The sequence below is a fragment of the Phyllostomus discolor genome, chromosome 3 (genome assembly GCF_004126475.2).
Source record: "Phyllostomus discolor isolate MPI-MPIP mPhyDis1 chromosome 3, mPhyDis1.pri.v3, whole genome shotgun sequence".
In the NCBI taxonomy this organism is placed as follows: Eukaryota; Metazoa; Chordata; class Mammalia; order Chiroptera; family Phyllostomidae; genus Phyllostomus; species Phyllostomus discolor.
This window is the reverse complement of record NC_040905.2, coordinates 3,808,363-3,827,542: the sequence shown is the minus strand read 5'-3', so window position 1 is coordinate 3,827,542 and position 19,180 is coordinate 3,808,363.

Sequence of the window (19,180 nt, the reverse complement as noted above, 5' to 3'; positions counted from 1 at the left end):
GCTCGAGATCTGAAAAAGCTTTAGCCTCCCATCTGAGGCTCTGCAGCGGCATTGAGATTTCTGTTTTGAGAAAACTGGGGAAGGAAGAAGGCGGGCTCTCGGGGGGCGGTAATGGGTAACTGCTCATCCACTCCAGACGCCTCCGCTGCGGGGTTCCACCCACGTCTCCGCTCCGCTTTACTCCAGCTACTCGGAATAATAGGACGTTTGCACTGCGACCCCTCTCTAGAAACTTCAGAGGCCACGCTGCTGCGTAAAATTTCTGGTTTCATTGATGGCACAAAGCTTGAAGAATGCCGCTGAGTTTTGTTTTGTTTTTTTAATACTTTCCTATTGCTTCGCAGCTTGCGATCTCCAAAAGCCATCTGCTCAGCTACTCCTGGGGCGAACCCCATCTTTATAACAAAAATATGTGTACATTTCTATGTCAGAAAAGTTAAAGCTGGAAGTGATTGTTTATACCGAGCCTGGGTCTCCGTAGATAAGGAAGCAGAGTGTTCTGATACTTTTAGTCTTAACATCCCTTTTGAATTCCAGTCTGGCATTTCCAGCTGCCAGCTGGACGCCCATGCACTTGCCCTGCAGCTCCCCGCCCCACGCCCTTGGCAGGGGAGAGCTGGACTGCGTGTGTCCCTGCACAGGTTGCTCAGGGCCCAGTAAGGAAAACAGCAATCACACCAGCTATTTCAATGGGAAGAATTCTGTATAAATGGGTTCAAGGGGCACTGGATGGTAAAATAGGGAGGGGAGCGTGAGCAAGCAGCTTCCAAGTGGGAGAGGCTGGAGCTAGCTGGGTGCACAGATCATAGCCATTTGGAGGAGGAATCCCACGGGCTCCGAGGGATGGAGAGAGAAGTCACCGGATGGGAGCTGGTATCCCAGGAGTGAGCGGGGTGGGCGGAGTCATGGCGAAGCTGGTTCCTGGAATGTCAAGGAGGAGAAGAAGAAGGGGGGAGGGGAGGAGGAAGAAGAAGAAGGAGGAGGAAGAGGAGGAGGAGGAGAAAAGGCGGCACTGCCAGGGTGCAGAGACTTTGCTGGGGAGGCACTAACAGTAACAGCAAGTACATAGGGAGGCTTAAGCCCTTCTCCTGCCTTCCAGGTTCCTCAGTTTCCCGATGGCAGACCTCACGGGGAGGCAGATGTCGGGTTTCTGGTCCCAGCCTCACAAAGCAGAGGATGTGGAAAGGCGGGCCGAGCTGAGACACAAGCGCTCTTCTCTCCTCACGCGCAGCGGGCACCTCTACCCATCCTTCAGGGTCAACGCGGACACCCGTCCCTGACCTCGGACAAAGGGCTCGGTAAGCTCTCCCTTCGCCTGCCCCACGTGGCTTGGTGAGGAAGGAGCGAAGGGCGCAGCCAGAGAACCTCGCGCGCATGCGTGCACGCACGCACACAATGGATGGAAGCGAAACAGGAGAAAGATGTTCAACCTCCGTATCATTGAGGCTGAACAAACATCTAGTAAAATAAGAAAACATTTTTCATCTATCAGACTGCAAACACAAAAATTAAATGGAAGGATCAGTAATGCCATCTGTGATCAAAGATTTAGTAAAAAGCAGTTGCTCAAACCGAAAGCAGTGATTTATCCTATTGGCGCAATCTGTTCTTTCCAACTGCCCACGAGAGTTCGAGCCGCTAACACTCCCTCGCAGTCACGTGCTTCACTGAAGATGGTGCCGAGCTGGAGGGAGGCCTGAGGCCCTTCGGGAGCGAGCTGGGCAGAAGGCAGGTGGGGAAGGCCGGAGAGTCCCAGGGCCTCGGGCTTCCTTCTGGGGTTCTGGGCGGCTCCCCGGCGCTGTGGGGAACGTTCCCACCCTCTATACGTGTGCAAATCTCTCGTAACAAGACTTCAAAGTTCTGTTACCTTTTGGGGATATAAAAATGTACAAAGAACAGAACAAAAAGCTAAAATCTTACCGACTATATAATCTCAGGGAACGTTTTTTAGTAAGTAGTATATGTGCATCGTTAGAAAAGAGTAAAGCTGTCCAGGGAAGCACAACAGAACATGAAAACTCCCCTCCCTCCACTGTGGTCCCTTGAAAGGAAAGATTTTTGTTTATGATTTTAAAGATGTCACGTGCTCGCGAAGCTAACTCCAGGTACAAATACACAGCTGCTCTGCTACGGGTCAAGCTTTTTACTTTCAATGTACATTGCATTAAATGTTACCCTTGGACACTCGGCATCCGCGGAAACCACTGTGTGAGTATGGCACCGTGATGAAACGGGTTGGGCCAGTTTCTGCCATGTGGAGTCCAAGTCTCTTGTTGTGGATGTGAGGACCGTTTGGAGCTGGAGTGTTTGCAGGCGGACTGAGCCCCAAAGTTGGCATCTGACAAAACAAGTCCAACTTCTTGCTTTCCCATCCTTAATAAATACATCATGGTCAAGTTCAGGAAACAAATGTAGGGAAATTAACTAAAAATGGATTCTTACGGCCCTGGCTGGAGTAGCTCAGTGGATTGAGCGCAGGCTGCTAACCAAAGCATCACAGGTTCGATTCCCAGTCAGGGCACATGCCTGGGTTGCAGGCCATGACCCCCAGCAACCGCACATTGATGTTTCTCTCTCTCTCTCTTTCTTCCTCCCTTCCCTCTCTAAAAAATAAATAAATAAAATCTTTTAAAAAGTATTCTTATTAATGACATCATCTATGATTGTTTTGTTTCTATAGAGCACAGATTTTTAGACAAAAATAACACTTCCTAATATATGTGTAGTACTAGTGTTAGGACTTTTCAGGCAAAAAAAATTTGACATTTCACCAGGTGTTTCCCATGAGTCTGACAACTGTTTTAAAAACACTGCTAACCCTTTCAGCTTGTATCCCAACATAACTTGTGTCTGTGTACCTTATCACAAATAGAAACAGGAATATTCTCTAAATATTAGATTCGATGAGAATGCCTCAGCAGCATCCCAGCCTTTCAGGCTCAGGACTGTTTGTGGAAGGAGGTAACAGTTCTTTTGTATTAGCGATGCTGTAGCAGAGACGCCCACACTCAGGGTTCCCTGCCAACATCGGGGGCACCGTGACCCTGACCAAGTGCAGGCCCTGGGGCCTGGGGAGGCGGGAGCCAAAAAGGCAACCCTGCACTTCTGTGCATTTTCGAGAACATTAGGTGGAAAATAAATGCAAATCCTCTCTAAAATGCATCTGTGTTTATGGGAGGTAGGAATTTGAGTTAATTACTAAAATAAACATCGAGATCAATTAATAAATTCAATCTGTGCTCTCTGGGGATGAATATTCTAAGAGAGGCACAGAGGATTTATTAGGCATTTCACAGAAAGGAAAAAATGCAGAAGATTACCTAATAATCAGATTTGCCAAACGGATAACAATAATAATAATACCCAGTATGTTCAGAAGTGGGAAAATGGGGACTTTCCTGTGTCGTTGCTACAGGTGCGAATGGCTCCATTGTCTGAAAGGCAATTTGGCTCGTCTATGAACATTGTCCATGCGTGTGCCCTTTGACCCACCAAGCCCGACACTGGAATCTCTGCCAAGGAATTAATTAAACATGGCACCAAACATATTTAAGTGAAAAGGTGTTTCTTTTGTCGCTTATAACAACAGCTGGGCAATAGCCCAAATGTCTGTCAGCACAACACTGGTCATTCATTTAGTCAACATGCCGTCATTAAACAGAATGAGGTGGACCCATTTGCGCTGCCAGGGAAAGATGGTGGTGCTATATCATGAATTAAAAGGAAAGAAATGTAGGGAATGGGCTGCAAACATATATTTAAAACTGTTTTGTTCATGTGTATAGATATATAGATAAACGTAGTTTGGCATGGAATGCTTTTATGTACTGCTTTATGCACTTTGCATTGTTAAATTATTTTACAATGAGCTTTTCTTGTATTCGTAATCAGCAAAGATAATAAGGACAGTCTAGTTTGGAGGATAAACAACTATGCAAATCACTGTCAATTTTTTAAAGACTTGGGTGTGGAGGCAGTCATACAGTCAAGTTCCATAAAACGGCCATTTTTTCTCTCTCCGCTCATTCCACATAATGTTAGTATTAAATGTTGCGAGCTGTTGGCAGGATGTAGGCACAGTGAGGATGCCCTGATTGTGTAAGCTTAGGATTCGGCCAATTCAGCGTTCATGTTTTTCCATCACTGAATAATCTGCAACCCACGCTCCAGTGACGTCAGGGCGAGGCTGGTTCTCGTGACCACGGCTGGTACTCAGGGCCACTCAGGACAGGGCAGGGCGTGACCTAAGTGCTTCGGGTGTAGCAGCTCATTTAGTCTTCACTGTGACTCTGAATAATTGTTTGTTTGTTTGTTTGTTTGGCAAAGGAAGACTCTGAGGCACGAGGAGTTTAACTAGCTGGCCTGACAACGCGGAGCTAGTCAGTAGGAGAGGCTAGTAAGAAGCTCTCCACTAGTAGAGTCCAACACCAGGACTTTTTCCCCCTGCAAAACTGGAGATCCCTGGCTTGATTTATGCTTTCACTACGGGGAAAAACGTTGCATTTGTACATCTGTTTTCTGGAAATTATATAAATCAAGAGGCTTCTGAGAATCTTCTTTTTTCTTCACATTTATCTAAAAACCAGCCTGAGAGCTAAATGCTGCGCATTTAGAATAAAATCAAGCCCTGCAGCAGAAGCGAAGGCCGGAAGAAGCTCTCCTTCCCATAATGGAGCTGAAACGGGGGAGCACTTGGCTCACCCCAGCGCGGCGCAGGAGGGAGGGGGCCTCACCCCGCGGGGCTGGGGCGTGGTGGGGGCGGGGCGGGAGGGGGAGGGGCGGTTTTCGGAGAGCACCCTGGACAGGCATCTATCTGCTCGGGAAGATGGACGAAGCCTTCAGAAAGGCAGCCCACACAGGGGACAGCTCTTAGACAACTGATATTATTTATAAGTTTTATCATTCTATTCTTGATATACATATAAGTTTTATTATTCTATTCTATATATATATATAAATAAATATATATGTATATATATAACATTCGTTGTAGAAATCATACCAAGTACAGGAAAACATAAAAAATGACAATAAAGATCACCACCCTCAAAAGCAATCACATTTCGGGGTGTTGCTGTCTGGGTCTGATGTCAGCAGGCAGTGACCAGAGTGCAGAGGATTCTGGGAGAACAAATGCAGACAGCTAGGGACGACAGGGCGTATTCGCGTCACCGTGTAAATAAGTAACTGCAAGGAAAGGCGGAGGAAGGTGAGTCTGAACGTGTAGGTAGAGGAGATGATCATACAAGGCCCGGAATGTGAGGGCGGGAGAGCTCAGCGGGGAGCTCTGGAAGGTTCTCCTGCAGAAGAAGGGTGTGTTCGAAGCCATGCTGAGAGAGATTAACCAGGTGGTTAGTTGGGAAGAAATTAGAAGGGAATGCTGGGAGTTGGGAGCACCCACAGTTTATTAGCATAATATAGGGGGGATTCATGTAGTACTTCTGAATGAAAAAGACAATAATCAATCAAACAGGGAAAATACAGGATCCATAATGATAGAGATAATAAAGTCCACACACGGTGCCTCAGGTTAGAACATCTCTCTGTGTGTGCTTTTTGTTATCCTTCATTCTATTTTCCTTGTTTTGGGAGAGCTAGAATGACACACGATTCAAACACATCAATGTCGACAATTCTGTAAGAGTGGTTCGCTTCTTAAGTATTAAGTTGCTCCACTTTTGAAGGAAAGCACAAGACCTGGATCAGTTATGTCCATCGACTAAGAGACTACATCACAAAAAGATCAAGTTTTCACAAGGGTTTGAACAAAGGCCCTCATCAATGTAATTTTTTTGCCCAAAGTAAGTGGATTGTAAGGATTTATTAAGTGTAAATTTTTCTTGACTTTAATTGTTGCATTAAGTTTATATTTCCTATAAATGATAGGACTTAGCAATAACAGACAGTTCAGCAAGTCATTTCTACGTAAACTGAAGGAGGACACGACGGTGACAATGACAGGAATTTAGCATTGTCCTCACCCACGTCCAATAAACGGCCTGAGTTTGCTTTGCAGTTTTAGGTCCTGCCTGTCATCTTACCCGTGACCTCAGTGGTAGATGATGTCCTGGTTCCTGCTGGAGATAAAAGGACCATTTAAGAGCAGTTAGAAGATTTGTCTGAGTCGGAACTCTGGCTGCTTTCCGCAGATCTGACACCAGGAAATGTATGACCTCATGCTGCATTTTTCTACTTGCCTATGTAGAAATAGAGGTTGAAGAAATTGTAGAAGTTGAAGCAGCCATAGAAATCAAAGGATTGAATTCCCATCTGTCCATGTGTTTATGTATATACACTAGGCATTCCTTAAACGTATACGTAATATAAACACGGAGAAAGTGTTTTCTGCTCAACTTTTCAGGATCTATCCGCACCCACCCTGCAGGCTTGCTCCCAGAGCCCTCCGTGTGCCTTGCCCGGAGGCCCGGGCGGCCTCAGTCAATGGCTGACCGGTGTGCGGTGCGCACGCCCAGCCTCCCTGCCTTAGGTGGGGCAGCTCTGAGGCCTAGCTCACATTTCGGAGCTCTCCCTGGAGTCTGCCTGGGGGGACCCGATGTGGGACTGTCCCTGTGTGGAACCCTTCTGAGCTCCCGTCTCCTGCCGTGTCCTCCTCCCCACTGTCTCCTGGAGCACTCGGCACTCTCTTGTACCTGGATCCTCTCCCCAGAGTGTAACTGTGGGGAGCCCAACCTAAGACACTGTGACCTAAAAAAACAAGTGAACTAACATGTACTGAAAAGACATTGTCATCTCCTTTTCAGATGCCAAGCCGTAGGTACGGTGAGAGCAACTTGACCACCATAGACACTCCTGAAAAACCATAGATTCGGCAAAAACGTTTAAGTGTGCTTTTCCAAAAATAGTGGCATGTCACACTGAAAAGGAGAAAAAAACCAATGTGATTCACCCTTTTCGTGACAGTAATAGCTGCCGTTCATTGAAGTTGTAACCGTGATTGTCATTGTTCGAGCATCTTTACATCTCGTATGCCATTTAGTCCTCATAACAATTCCGTGATGAAGGCATTGTCTTTGCTCTTCGGATGGTTAGGGTGTGGTTCTGAGATCACAGAGTTTAGCAAAGAGCCAAAGCAGCATTCACACAGAGACCTGACCTGGCATTAAGTTCATCCACTCTCTGCCTCACGTCATTGCATTGTTCTTCTGCGACAGCACCTCGTGGTAAATGAAGCGGGGGCCTGTAATCATGGACTCACTGTTGCTGCTCCTCTGACATCGACCAGAAATCATGAAGTAGTGTTTATCTAATGACGTTCACCCAAGAAGCGACTCTTGGTAAATATAAATCAAATGACTCCAATTACTTCAAAGGGTTAAAAGGAAAGTCCTCCAATCTCCTAGTTTCAGAATGCCAAGGTTTGCCTGGTTCTGGTTATGTCGTGGGTGGGGGGGGGCATTAAAGAGATCATTAACAACTTGCTGGACCAGCTAGTGCAGAAAAGACAGCAATAAACCATGCACAAGGGCTGAGTCTAGACAGGGCCATTATGCTCAATACCCGTGGCTCACACATAACTGCTTAGATTGTTTAGATAATAACTCTGGCCAACCGTTTTTCTGTGGTGGTCATTTCTGGCTCCTGAGGGCAGATCAACGTATTAGATTCCTATTACCGCACCCTATCATGAGGCACATTCAGGGGTAACGTTGTCTTTTTCATCCGTAACAACTGTGAAGAAAATCGAGAATGTCCACACATGTGTGGCACAAGACGCTGGAGCCAATTTGCTCTTTGTGGGCAGACACAACAACATATAATTCATATCAATCTTTGACACTGAAAGCAGCATAACTCAAGTGGCTGGCATTGTATTTGTCCAGCCTTGCAAAATCAAAATACCGTCTTCCCATCCCGTGAGCTCTTCCTTTAACCCTGTGGAAGCAAGCGCTTTTCACCCGTGGAATACCTCTGTGTGTGGTGTATCACCCTGAGGATTTTCTGGGGGCTTCACCTTAGCAATCACTGGGTGAAGGCACGGAATTTAAGAATGGGTGCTAATGAAGCTGATTGAAAGAATGACTTCTTGAAGACGGGGAGGCTGAGTTTATTTCTATACCTGTAGATTACTTTGGAATCAGAAGTGATTCATTTCTATCCATCTCTGTAAACAAAGAGAACAAAAGATTTGGACAGTTCCCAGGCCCGGGCTGAGAGAGCTATACTTGGTATACTAAGATCCATTTCATGTGGCCCGTAGTATGGGCTGGAGAGTGTTAATAAAAATGTAATTCAATGAATTAATTTTTTAACAAGCTTTAAGTCACAACTTTCTAGCATTTGAACTAATCTTCAAAATATATCAGAAAGAGCCCTGGCTGGTGTGGCTCAGTGAATTGAGCACCAGCCTGTGAACCAAAGGGTAACCGGTTCAATTCCCAGTCAGGGCACATGCCTGGGTTGCTGGCTAGGTCCCCAGTAGGGGGCGACCACACAGTGCTATTTCTCTCCCTCTCTTCCTCCCTCCCTCCCCCTCTGTCTAATCTTTAATATATATATATATATATATATATATATATATATATATGTATATGTATATAAATAAATAAAGTATATCAGAAAGAGAGGGAGAGAAAAGGCACCTCGCACTCCTGGTCAAGATTTTCCAGCCTTGCAAGAACGCAGGAACAGCCCATCAGTCTGAAAGAACAACGATAGTTCTTGCACAAATATGGTGCGTGTAGGCAGGGAAGGGCTTAACAGGCGCCATGTTTTCCTACCTGCCCGCCCTGCTCCAAACGTAGAGGTCAACAGGAGAGACACAGCACGTTGGTACACCCAGGGCTCCCCATGCCCAGGTTTCTTTCTTCCCTTCCTTCCTAGCGCGTGGCCCGGAGTGCGGGTTGGTGTGCGGACTTGATCTTCTGCGCACTGGGACAGTGAGGAGCTGAGTGTTTAAATGGCACCCACAGCTCTGCAGCTTCGTTACTGGTGGAAGCACCAGCATAGTTGCTGCACCGGGTCTCATTCTCTACAAATAAAGGAATTGAGGAGTCCAGGAATCTTTTTTACTTGCTCGCGGAGGAAAAACCGTACCCTCAGCCTATACCGCCCCTCCCGCAGTGGAGACCAGATGCCCTTTGCCTGCAGGGTGGATAAACTCGGGTTGACCCAGCTGCCGGGGAGAGGCAGGAGTCCCCGCAATCAGGAACGAGGGCGCATTAGCTAATCGGATAGCGCCGTCTCCTTCCGCGGCCTGCTTCTCGTGGGCTCTACTCTCGCTGCTATGCTTCTGAGATGCTCGCCGAATCCTCACCAAACTCACTGAAGTGTACCTTTTTCCACTTTATGCACCATATACTTATGCAAAAATCCACATGTGTAGCAGAACATCTGAACACGATAATTTATATGGCTGGGGGGGTGGGGGTACGTGCTGATCAACACGCCGCTCTGCCGTTTTGAAATGTCGAATTTCCACCCTAATTTTAAAATACATATTTTTATTTTACACTTTTCCCTTGTCCTTGTCATTAGTCCTACTGGAAGGGAATTAAAAAGGAAAAAAAAAAAAAAGGCTGGCTACACCAGAAAGCATGACGATGAAGCAAGCTGTAATCTTTCTGTGAATGAATATAATCAACGGAAATCTTACACGGAACTAACGTTTCCATTCCTTCACATTTATAGCAAAGGTCCAGACAACCGCTTTTTCATCATCAGTTTTGAAGTACGAACCAGCAGATTACAGGGGGCCGGGAGACCATGACTGTCTGGGAGAAGTGAGAACGGCATCCCGAGCTTTCTTGGAGAGACGCCACTGTCCGCCCTGGGGGTCTGCTGGGGTTTCCTGAGCCCTTTCCTGGCAGCAGTCAAGCGCTGTACCTGGGAGCGTGCCAAGACGAGACGCCGCGGGGTGGAGGGCCTCTTCCAGTGGCCGGCCGGCCTGTCTGGCTCTCTCCTTGGTGCTGGCTGCGTCCAAGACACGCCCTTCTCTGGGCCTGGCTTTGGCAAGCCGGCCTGACAAGGGGGCACCCCGCGCAGTGCTCGGTGCGTTAACGTCCCCAGTGATCTCTTGGCTTTTTTTTTACCTCCACCTGGCCCGCCTCCCTACAAAGCTCTCCTAAACTGCTGCACCCTGGCAGCACCTGACGTCCACCTTTCCAGGGGTGCTTAGGTTTTGGGTGGGCTCAGGCCGTGTTTCAGTTTGCAGCGAGCTTGCAAGCCACGTTTCCTTACACACCTGCAGCACCTACTATGTGGTGGGTTTTTGGAAAATGTTGTTGGATGATAATAGCATTCCCTGTCTTCTTTTCAGGAAGCAGCCCATACAGTTTTTAAATAAGATCCTGTCATATCCAGGCGATGTTTGGGGTCATAGGTTCAAGTGTGTGGTCCACAATCCACACATCCATTATTTTGATCTTTCCCTTCTTTTTTTTCAATAATCACACGAAAACCTCCTATCCCTCTGTCTCTCTCTGTCTTTCACACGCATACACAAACTGACTCAAGCTTCCCCTTTCAACAGAATGCTAAGAAGAGAGGTTAGAAGCATACGATCTGCAGCTAACCCGCCTCAGCTCCGACAGCAGCTCCCGTAACGAACAGCCGTGTGATAGTGTGCGATCTTGTCCGGATCTCTGTCCATTTCCTCGTCTATAAGACGGGGATAATAATAGAACCTAACTTCACAGTCTATTGAGTTCATCACATAAACCATTTAAAATAATGTCTGGTTGATAATACATAGCATATTACAATAATGTCGCCCACTATTATTCTTTTCGAAGAGGTGTAGCTAAGACGGTCCCTTTCCCTGTCTGGATCATCCAATCAGATCAGGTTTCCCAAACGCCCAGTCTCAACCCCAGGAAGGAAATGGCAGCGATAGTCGAAACAAGAAGATCCTCTTCGGACCAAAGGGGACCGAATCGGCAGCCTCTACTTCCTTCATGGAAAAGATGCTAATCCTGAAAGAAACAGAGCTCTCTGGGCTGCGGAGTTTTACAGTCCCTCGACACAGTTTGATTTTATGTAGCTTTGCACAATGGCTTCTCTTGAAAATTTGTGTTTGGAACAGCTGGTCTGAAGGTCTGAGGTTGAATACATAGGACTATTATTCGTGAGTCACAGTAGGACCACGTCCAAGGAAAAGCATAATTAAGTGAGGAAGTTGGGTGCTAACGCGATGCTTCCTGTTGCTTCGTCCTTGCACTATTTCTCAGTGTCGCCACGAAAGGCTTGCCCGTGGATACAAACGCAGCACTTCAAATGCTCAGTATTTGGAACGGGTTTGAAAGGACCTGAATGGATGGCTGAAAGCAAGATGCAGACTTGAGGTCACAGCACGTGAGGCTTTCGGACTCAGCGTCCCTGAAGGCACAGCGTCGGGGACGACAACTCTGCTCGCTGGGAGCTTCCCCCAGCGCCGCCTCTGGATGGGGAACTGTGTCTGGTGCCATGGAGCATGCCTTCCAAGCTTCTCTGCTGACTGACATCAGTTCCAGTTCCGCTGACTGTGTCACACTGTATCTGGACAACGCACAGGGTGACGAGGTGAACCTGGGGAGACTGCCTGCAGCATTTGTCCCCGCGAGGGTGTGGCCGGGTCGACGCCTGCTTTCCCAGACGAAGGCTGGTCTGGAAGGAGGCTCTGCTTCCAGGAGGCCTCACTTACAAGCCCTTCCAGTTGCTTATGGCCGAACAACAAACCGTTCCCGAGCTTTGTGGCTTACAGCAACAACGAGCGTTCATTTCGCTCATGAACCTGCCACGAGGGCAGGACTCGGCAGGTGCCCCTCCCCTCTCTGCGAGCATCAGCCGACAGGGCTTGCGAGGGGCTGGAGGACCCGTCAACAAAACGGCTCACGCACCACCGCTGGCAAGTTGCACGTGGCTGTCAGCCAGGCGCTCAGCCAGAGCGGGAGGCTGGGGTTTCCCTCCTGCCCTCTGGAGCAGAGCTCTAAGAAAGAGTGTTCCAAAAGGCTTGGTCACATGTGCCAGGCTTCTTATGACCTCCCCTTGGAAGTCCCTGACATAGTGCACTGGAGTTCAGGAAAGTCATTAACACCAGCCCACGTCCAAAGGGGGAGGAATTAGACTCCATCTTTAATTCACTGCAGAAATGATCGCCCCCAAATTTCGACCTCTCAGTGAGGCTACTGGTGCTCTCTGTGCTATATAGGCTAATAATGCTGATTTCTATTTCTTTTAGACCAGTAAGTCTTGCTTGGTATATCCCAGAGGTGTTCTGGTGTTTTTATTGGTCTTCTCTTCCCACCGCTACTTAGCAATGGCATCAGCTGCCTGTTTGCACAAGCATCTCTGTCTTTTAATTGGTGTATTGAGGTAATGACATTTAAGAGAATTGTTAATATAGTTGGAAAATAAAATACCTTCATATACGCTCTTTTGTATTTGCCCTTGGTATTGGTTCTTATTTTTGGCTTACATGCCTTTTTCTGCCTTTTGTGGTCTTAATTGAACATTTTATAGAACTCCATTTTCTCCTTTCTTAGCATATCGACTATACTTATATTTCTTTTTTAACCTTTTTAAAATATATTTTATTATTTATGCTATTACAGTTGTCCCATTTTCCACCTGTTATTCCCCTCCACCCTGCACACCCCCTCCCACCTGCATTTCTGCCCTTTAGTTCATGTCCGTGGGTCATACATATAACTTCTTTGGCTTCTCCATTTCCTATATTATTCTTAACCTCCCCCTGTCTATTTTCTACTGATCATTTATGCTACTTATTCTCTGTACCTTTTCCCCCTTTATCCCCCTCCAACTCCCCCACTGATAACCCTCCATGTGATCTCCATGTCTGTGATTCTGTTCCTGTCTTAGTTGTTTGCTTAGTTTATTTGTTTGTTTGTTTTTAGGTTCAGTTGTTAATAGCTGTGAACTTGTTGTCATTTTGCTGTTCTTATTTTTGATCATCTTCTTTTTCTTAGGTAAGTCCCTTTAACATTTCCTATAATAAGGGCTGGATGATGATGAACTCCTTTAACTTAACCTTATCTGGGAAGCACTTTATCTGTCCTTCTATTATAAATGATAGTTTTGCTGGATAGAGTCATCTTGGATGTAGGTCCTTGACTTTCATGACTTTGAATACTTCTTTCCAGCCACTTCTTGCCTGCAAAGTTTCTTTGGAGAAATCAACTGAGAGTCTAATGGGAACTCCTTTGTAGGTAACTGTCTCCTTTTCTCTTGTTGCTTTTAACATTCTCTCCTTATCTTTCATCTTGGGTAATGTAATTACGATGTGCCTTGGTGTGTTCCTCTTTGGGTCCAACTTCTTTGGGACTCTCTGAGCTTCCTGGACTTCCTAGAAGCCTATTTCCTTTGTCAGATTGGGGAAATTCTCCTTTATTATATTTTCAAATTAGTTTTCCATTTCTTGCTCTTCTTCTCCTTCTGGCACCCCTAGGATTCAGATGTTGGAATGTTTCAAGTTGTCCCAGAGATTCCTAAGCCTCTCCTCATTTTTTTGAATTCTTGTTTCTTCACTCTATTCTGGTTGAATGTTTATTTCTTCCTTCTGCTCCAAACTCTTGATTTGAGTCCCGGTTTCCTTCCCATCACAGTTAGTTCCCTGTGCATTTTCCTTTATTTCACTTAGTATAGCCTTCATTGTTTGCTGTAATTTGTGACCATATTCAGCAAATTCTGTGAGCATCCTGATTACCAGTGTTTTGAACTCTCCATCTGATAGGTTGGCTATCTCTTCGTCACTTAGTTGTATTTTTTCTGGAGCTTTGATCTGTTCTTTAACCTGGTCCATTTCTTTTTGTCTAGCAGGCCTGTTATGTAGTAAGGGGCTGAGCCTTAGGTGTTCACAGGGTGGGGCAACCCACATGGCTGCGTTCTGGTGCTGTCTGTGGGGGAGGGTCCGGGAGGGAACAGTGCTGCTTGCTCTGCCCTCTGCCAGTGTTCAGTCACTTCCCCCGCTACCCACAACAAATTGGCCCCTTCTGGTGCTGATTCCCAGGTGGGTGGGTTTGTGCCCATTCTAGGGCCCTATGGGTCTCTCCAACGAACTCTCCCATGAGGCTGGGAGTTTCTCCCGCCACCACCTCAACCACCACAGGTGTTTTCAGTTAGAGGTTTGGGGCTTTATTTCCCGCTTAAGCCCTGGGTTGTGGGTCTGTCTCGCTCTCCAGTTGTTCCTCCCCATTTATCTGTACGTGAATGGGACCGCCCTGTCTGCTAGCTGCCATCTCGCCCTCCTGGTCCTCCAGCCACTGCCTTGCTGGGAGTCCTCTCCGCCCTGGCTTCCCGTCTCCATCCCTCCTACCCGTCTGGATGGATGTTTCTTCTTTAACTCCTTGGTTGTTAGACTTCCATACAGTTTGATTTTCTGTCAGTTCTGGGGTTTTTTTTTTGTTCTTAAATTATTGTTGTTCTTCTTTTGGTTGTGCGAGGAGGCACAGTGTGTCTACCTGCACTTCCATGCCAGCCAGAAGCCCCTATACTTATATTTCTTTTAAAACATTTTTCAGCGATCACCCTAGAGTTTGCAATGTTTACAACTAATTCAGGTCCACGTTCAAATAACACTATGCCACTTGACTTTTAAGACAAAAATATTTCTGCTTCTTTCCTCCCACCCCTCTGTCATTGCTATGAGCGGTTTCACTTACACAGAAGCATACACACGTTTATATACTCTTATGTGTGCGTGTAAACACACACATACATTATATACATAGAACATATGTTAACATATGAAAGATTTAATGCATTTTGCTATTATTATTGGAATAAACTGTTATCTATGAGATAATTAGGACTAAGAAAAATGAATCTTCTCGCAGTTCTTGGACCTTAGGTCCTGTTTTTTAGTCTTTTTTTTCTCTTTGTTTTTCAGTTCTGGAAATTTCTGTTTTCATACCCTCAAGCTCAGAGATTGTTCCTCAACTTTGTCCAGTCTACTAATGACCCCATAAAAGGTATTCTTCATGTCCGTTACAGTGTTTTCGATTTTTAACACTTCTTTTTGATTCTTTCTTAGATTTTCCATCTTTTTGCTCTCATTACCCATCTGTTCTTACATGTTGTCTACTCTTTCCATAAAATAATAGTTTTTTTTAAAAACATTCTTGGTCCGATCATTCCAACATTCCTGCTGTGTCTGACTCTGACCCAGTACTTGTGGAGCCTCTTCAAACTACAGTTTTTGCATTTTATCACACTTTGTAACTTTTGGTTGACATGTGGACATGATGTGTGCCAAGGCGAAAGGAGCTGTAATAAGTGACCGTTTAGCAATGTAACAGCGTGGGCGGTGTCCGGAGGGGAAGGGCTCTCTGCGCTGGGAGAGGGTCTCCGTCCTGCGTGCGCCTGTGCCCGGACCCTGTCTGAGCTTCGCCAGGGCTCCCCGTCTTCCTCTCTCTGAGGCGGGACAGCACGACCAGAGGGGCCGGGAGTTGGATGTTTCCCTGCCCCCAGCCCCGTGGAGTCGGGCTCCGAGAACGCCCCAGCCGCTTAGGCTTGGGTCACGTGGTGTCCCCCGAGGCCAGGCCTCCTTCAAGAGAACAGAATGCTCGGATGTGTTTCACAGTGGGCTTGTCTCTCCCTGTGGGAAGGGTAAGGGGGTCTTTCTCTTATTACACATGGGGACCTGGCTGCCCCTGGAGGTAAAGACTCACGAAGGCAGAGGCGTCCTCGGGCTGGGTCTCCCTGGAGCTTTTACCTCTTGGCCCTGCCCACACTGACCCGTCAGACTGTGGATATTTCCACTCACGGACGTTGTGCTGCCCCGTGTTTGTCTGTGACGCCCAATGTCTCGCCTCTCCGGGTGGAGGAGCAGCAGTCTGCCCTGGGACCTCCTTCTCCAACAAATCAGAAAAGAAAGGCTGTTTTCCAGCATGTTCAGCCTTTCTCCTGCTGTCAGGGTGGCATGGCCTCTTCTAAGTTCCGTTCACGCCACAGGAAGCCAGGAGCCCCGGTTCATCACATCTCTGATGGTTGATGTCTGAATTCCAACCAGAGAGTTCAACACTTCGAGACTTGGCGGGCGATGGCAACCCAAAAGAATTTAAGGCAGCTTCTTGTCTTTGGATTGCGTTAGTTTTTAATGGGCGTTTGAAGAACATACTGAGGGGAATTTGTGAACTCTTTCCCCCTAGTGAGCAGACTCTGAATATACCATCAAAGTGGACATTCAACTGGGAGAGAAGATGGAGCAAATATTCACTTCCATCCTGACCAATGCTGGCACACTCATTTCTGTTATTCCACAAAGCTAACGTTTGAGTCTTTCTCTATGATTTTCATGTGTATGGAAAAAGTACTTTTGATGCTTCTCAAGGCTAACGTGGGAAATATCCACGTGGGTGCTTGTCTTCCTCTCCCTTGGGAGAGGCACGTGCTATCTTTCAGGGCAAGTCTGCCTTTTTGTCACAGCCCCTGTGGCTGGTCTGGAGTCCTCGAGAGCAGGCAGCATGGGGCACAGCTTGGCCTTTCAGATCAGGCAGATTAGGAACGTTGTATTTTCTACCCAGTGCAGCACCCACGGCTCACGATTACTTAGGGCATAAATCCCATGGCTGGTTTTCTGTCATTTGCAAATGATCAGAGCTCATGTCCGGCAAAATCTGGCAGCGACATTTTTTGGCAAGCTCTTGTCATAACAGATGCTTTCAGGAGAGAGAAGGAGCAAGCCAGCCCTGGGGGGTGTGGAAGCACCCTGTGTTTCAGGTGGCATGCATTTCGTTTATACTTCAGCTCTGCGCCGCGTTCTTTCCAAATGACGCGTTGCTATTGGAGACTTCGAGGATGGAGAAGGGCTGTCGACTGTCCCGCCCCGGTGGCACAACTGTGAATTCCACTTCCATAACATTGTCAGACGTGTGCAGAAATAACGTCAGCCACTGGCAGTACATTCTCCTTAATACTCATCAGGAAAAGTGTCTTAGGTCACAAGAGAAAGGAATTTGAAAGTTGACCTTTATTAAAACAGAGAAGAGGATACGGAAGAGCAAAAGCCAGGTGAGGAGTCGCATGGATACGGGACTAGAAGTCCCCTTCAGGAACAGGTGTCTGGCAGATACTTCCTCCTTCTGGTCACTGTTTCCATGGTTGCTTCTGTTGTCTCCTTAGTCCTCTTGTCAGTCCCAGGGGATGGGCTGGTGGGGAGGACGCGACATCGTGCATCAGCTAGACAAAGGGCGGGGCCTGGGCTGAGCTGGGTCTAGCAAGGTTTCCAGCCTGTGAGCTCTTCCTGACGGCTGTCTTCCTTGGCGACCTGTGCTGCTCTACACTTATGATGTGTTCCCAAACACGATGCATGCAAGCGACTCACTGGTCAGTAGTGCACAGCAGCCAGGGTCAGCTTTGGATCCTGCTCGTTTTGCTTTTTCTAAATACTCGCTTTGCTGCCTTGCAGTCACGCAGATCCCTGACAGGGGCCTGTTTTCAGCTGTCCACGTCCACCAGCCCCACCCAAGGCCACCCTGAACCCAGGGCTCCCTACCCCAAAACAGAGTCCCTGGTGCTCATCCAATTCGCCTGAAGTCGAAATTCTTATCATTTTCTGAGCTCTGCTAAGGTCAAGAATGGATTTATCTGGGTCCATGATTATATTCATAGGCATCAAGTTATGAGTAACCGACTGGCAACATTTTCTGGAGCACCCACATGTAAAGCAAGGACCTAGTAGCATAAATTATTCTAGAATAATAAATTATGAGATTGGAATATGAAGAAAGAGTACATCTCTAAGAGATTTGATCATATTTTTCCCTCTTCTGTTATATGGATTAGTAAGCAACTGTATGAAAGCGACGTGAAAATATGACAATAGATGATAATATGGGGCCGGTTGGAAAATACTGCCATCAGTGCTATCTGGTTTCCCACACCTCCAAGTCAACTGCTCCATTGCCAGGTCTCAGCGAACGGAAGAAAAAGAGAACGACACAGATTGTTTTTACTTCCATTTCCTTATTCAGGACGATCAGATGGCCAAAGAAATTGCAAAGAAGGACAGGAGATATACTCTGTAGCTAAGAAAACATAGTCCTGGATAAAGCTGCCATGCCTTAAAAAATGCAGCCATTACATATGAAAGGAAAGGAAGGTGGTTGGCTTGGGGTAAATCCAGGCACGACCACACCGTGTTTGTAACTGGGTGGGCAGTGTGTTCCAGGAGTCGGTGCCATTGGGCAGAGTAGTTGATGTTGGTTGAACTCTATCACCTAGAGAGTTTTGATTCCTATATGGATTGCAACCTGATATGGCTATTTCTCGAGTTAACCAAGAAATATTTCACCTGAGCATCATGAACCACAAAAAAAAAACAAAGAAAGATGACGTGTTCTCATCAGTTTTGAAGATGACATACATGTGAACAGAACAGCTAGTTTACAAAATGACGGAATCCAAACTCCATAAAATCTGGGCAGGCTGAAATGATGAGCTGCAATTGAAAAGGTGGGAAGTACTAGATGCTAAATGAAAAGGGACTTGAAGCTCAAAACCACTACACAAGTATAGAACGACTTAGGAGTTCATGTGCTAAGGATCTAAAAGTTCCCTTAAGCAGAATTCAATACATATTAGCAGAGAGGCACCGCTGCCCCAAGAGCCAAGTCCGTTTCTAAAAGGCAAGTAACGAGCCTCCTGAAGGCAGCATCAAGGCAAACATACCTGTGTCATTGTCACTAAGATACATGCCCCACTTGCAGGGGGGTTCAACAGCATGGAGCGCATGGATAAGCCAATTATTTCCTGTTTGAAATGATTCCAGTGCCTATGAATACCTTCCCTGAGGACGACAGGCTCTGAGAGACAGCGAGTGGTAACAATCCGTACGTATTCCAGAGCTGTCAACAGAGAGTGTCCTCCAGAGCCAGCCTGGAGCAGAGACGGATTTTCAATTCAGCATCCGAAAGACATTTCCCATGATAAAGTTTAAGAATGGTAAACCTTCAGGGGGAACGATGCTTCCGATCTGTATTCTTTCATAAACTTGAAGGTTTCTTCCAAATCAGAGACCCTGTAAAATCGTTAAATACTGGTGAGTGAATGTTTGTGATCTGCTCCACTTCACATAAGCACAGGGACGCAGGCATGGATACCAACGTGCACACAAAGAATCCATCCGAACTGGGATGAGTAGCACTCATATGGGTCGCCCAGCGGGGTGCATTGCCGGCCACCAGAGTTTCACCTTTGCCATAACTTTCCTTTCTGTCAGGGTTTA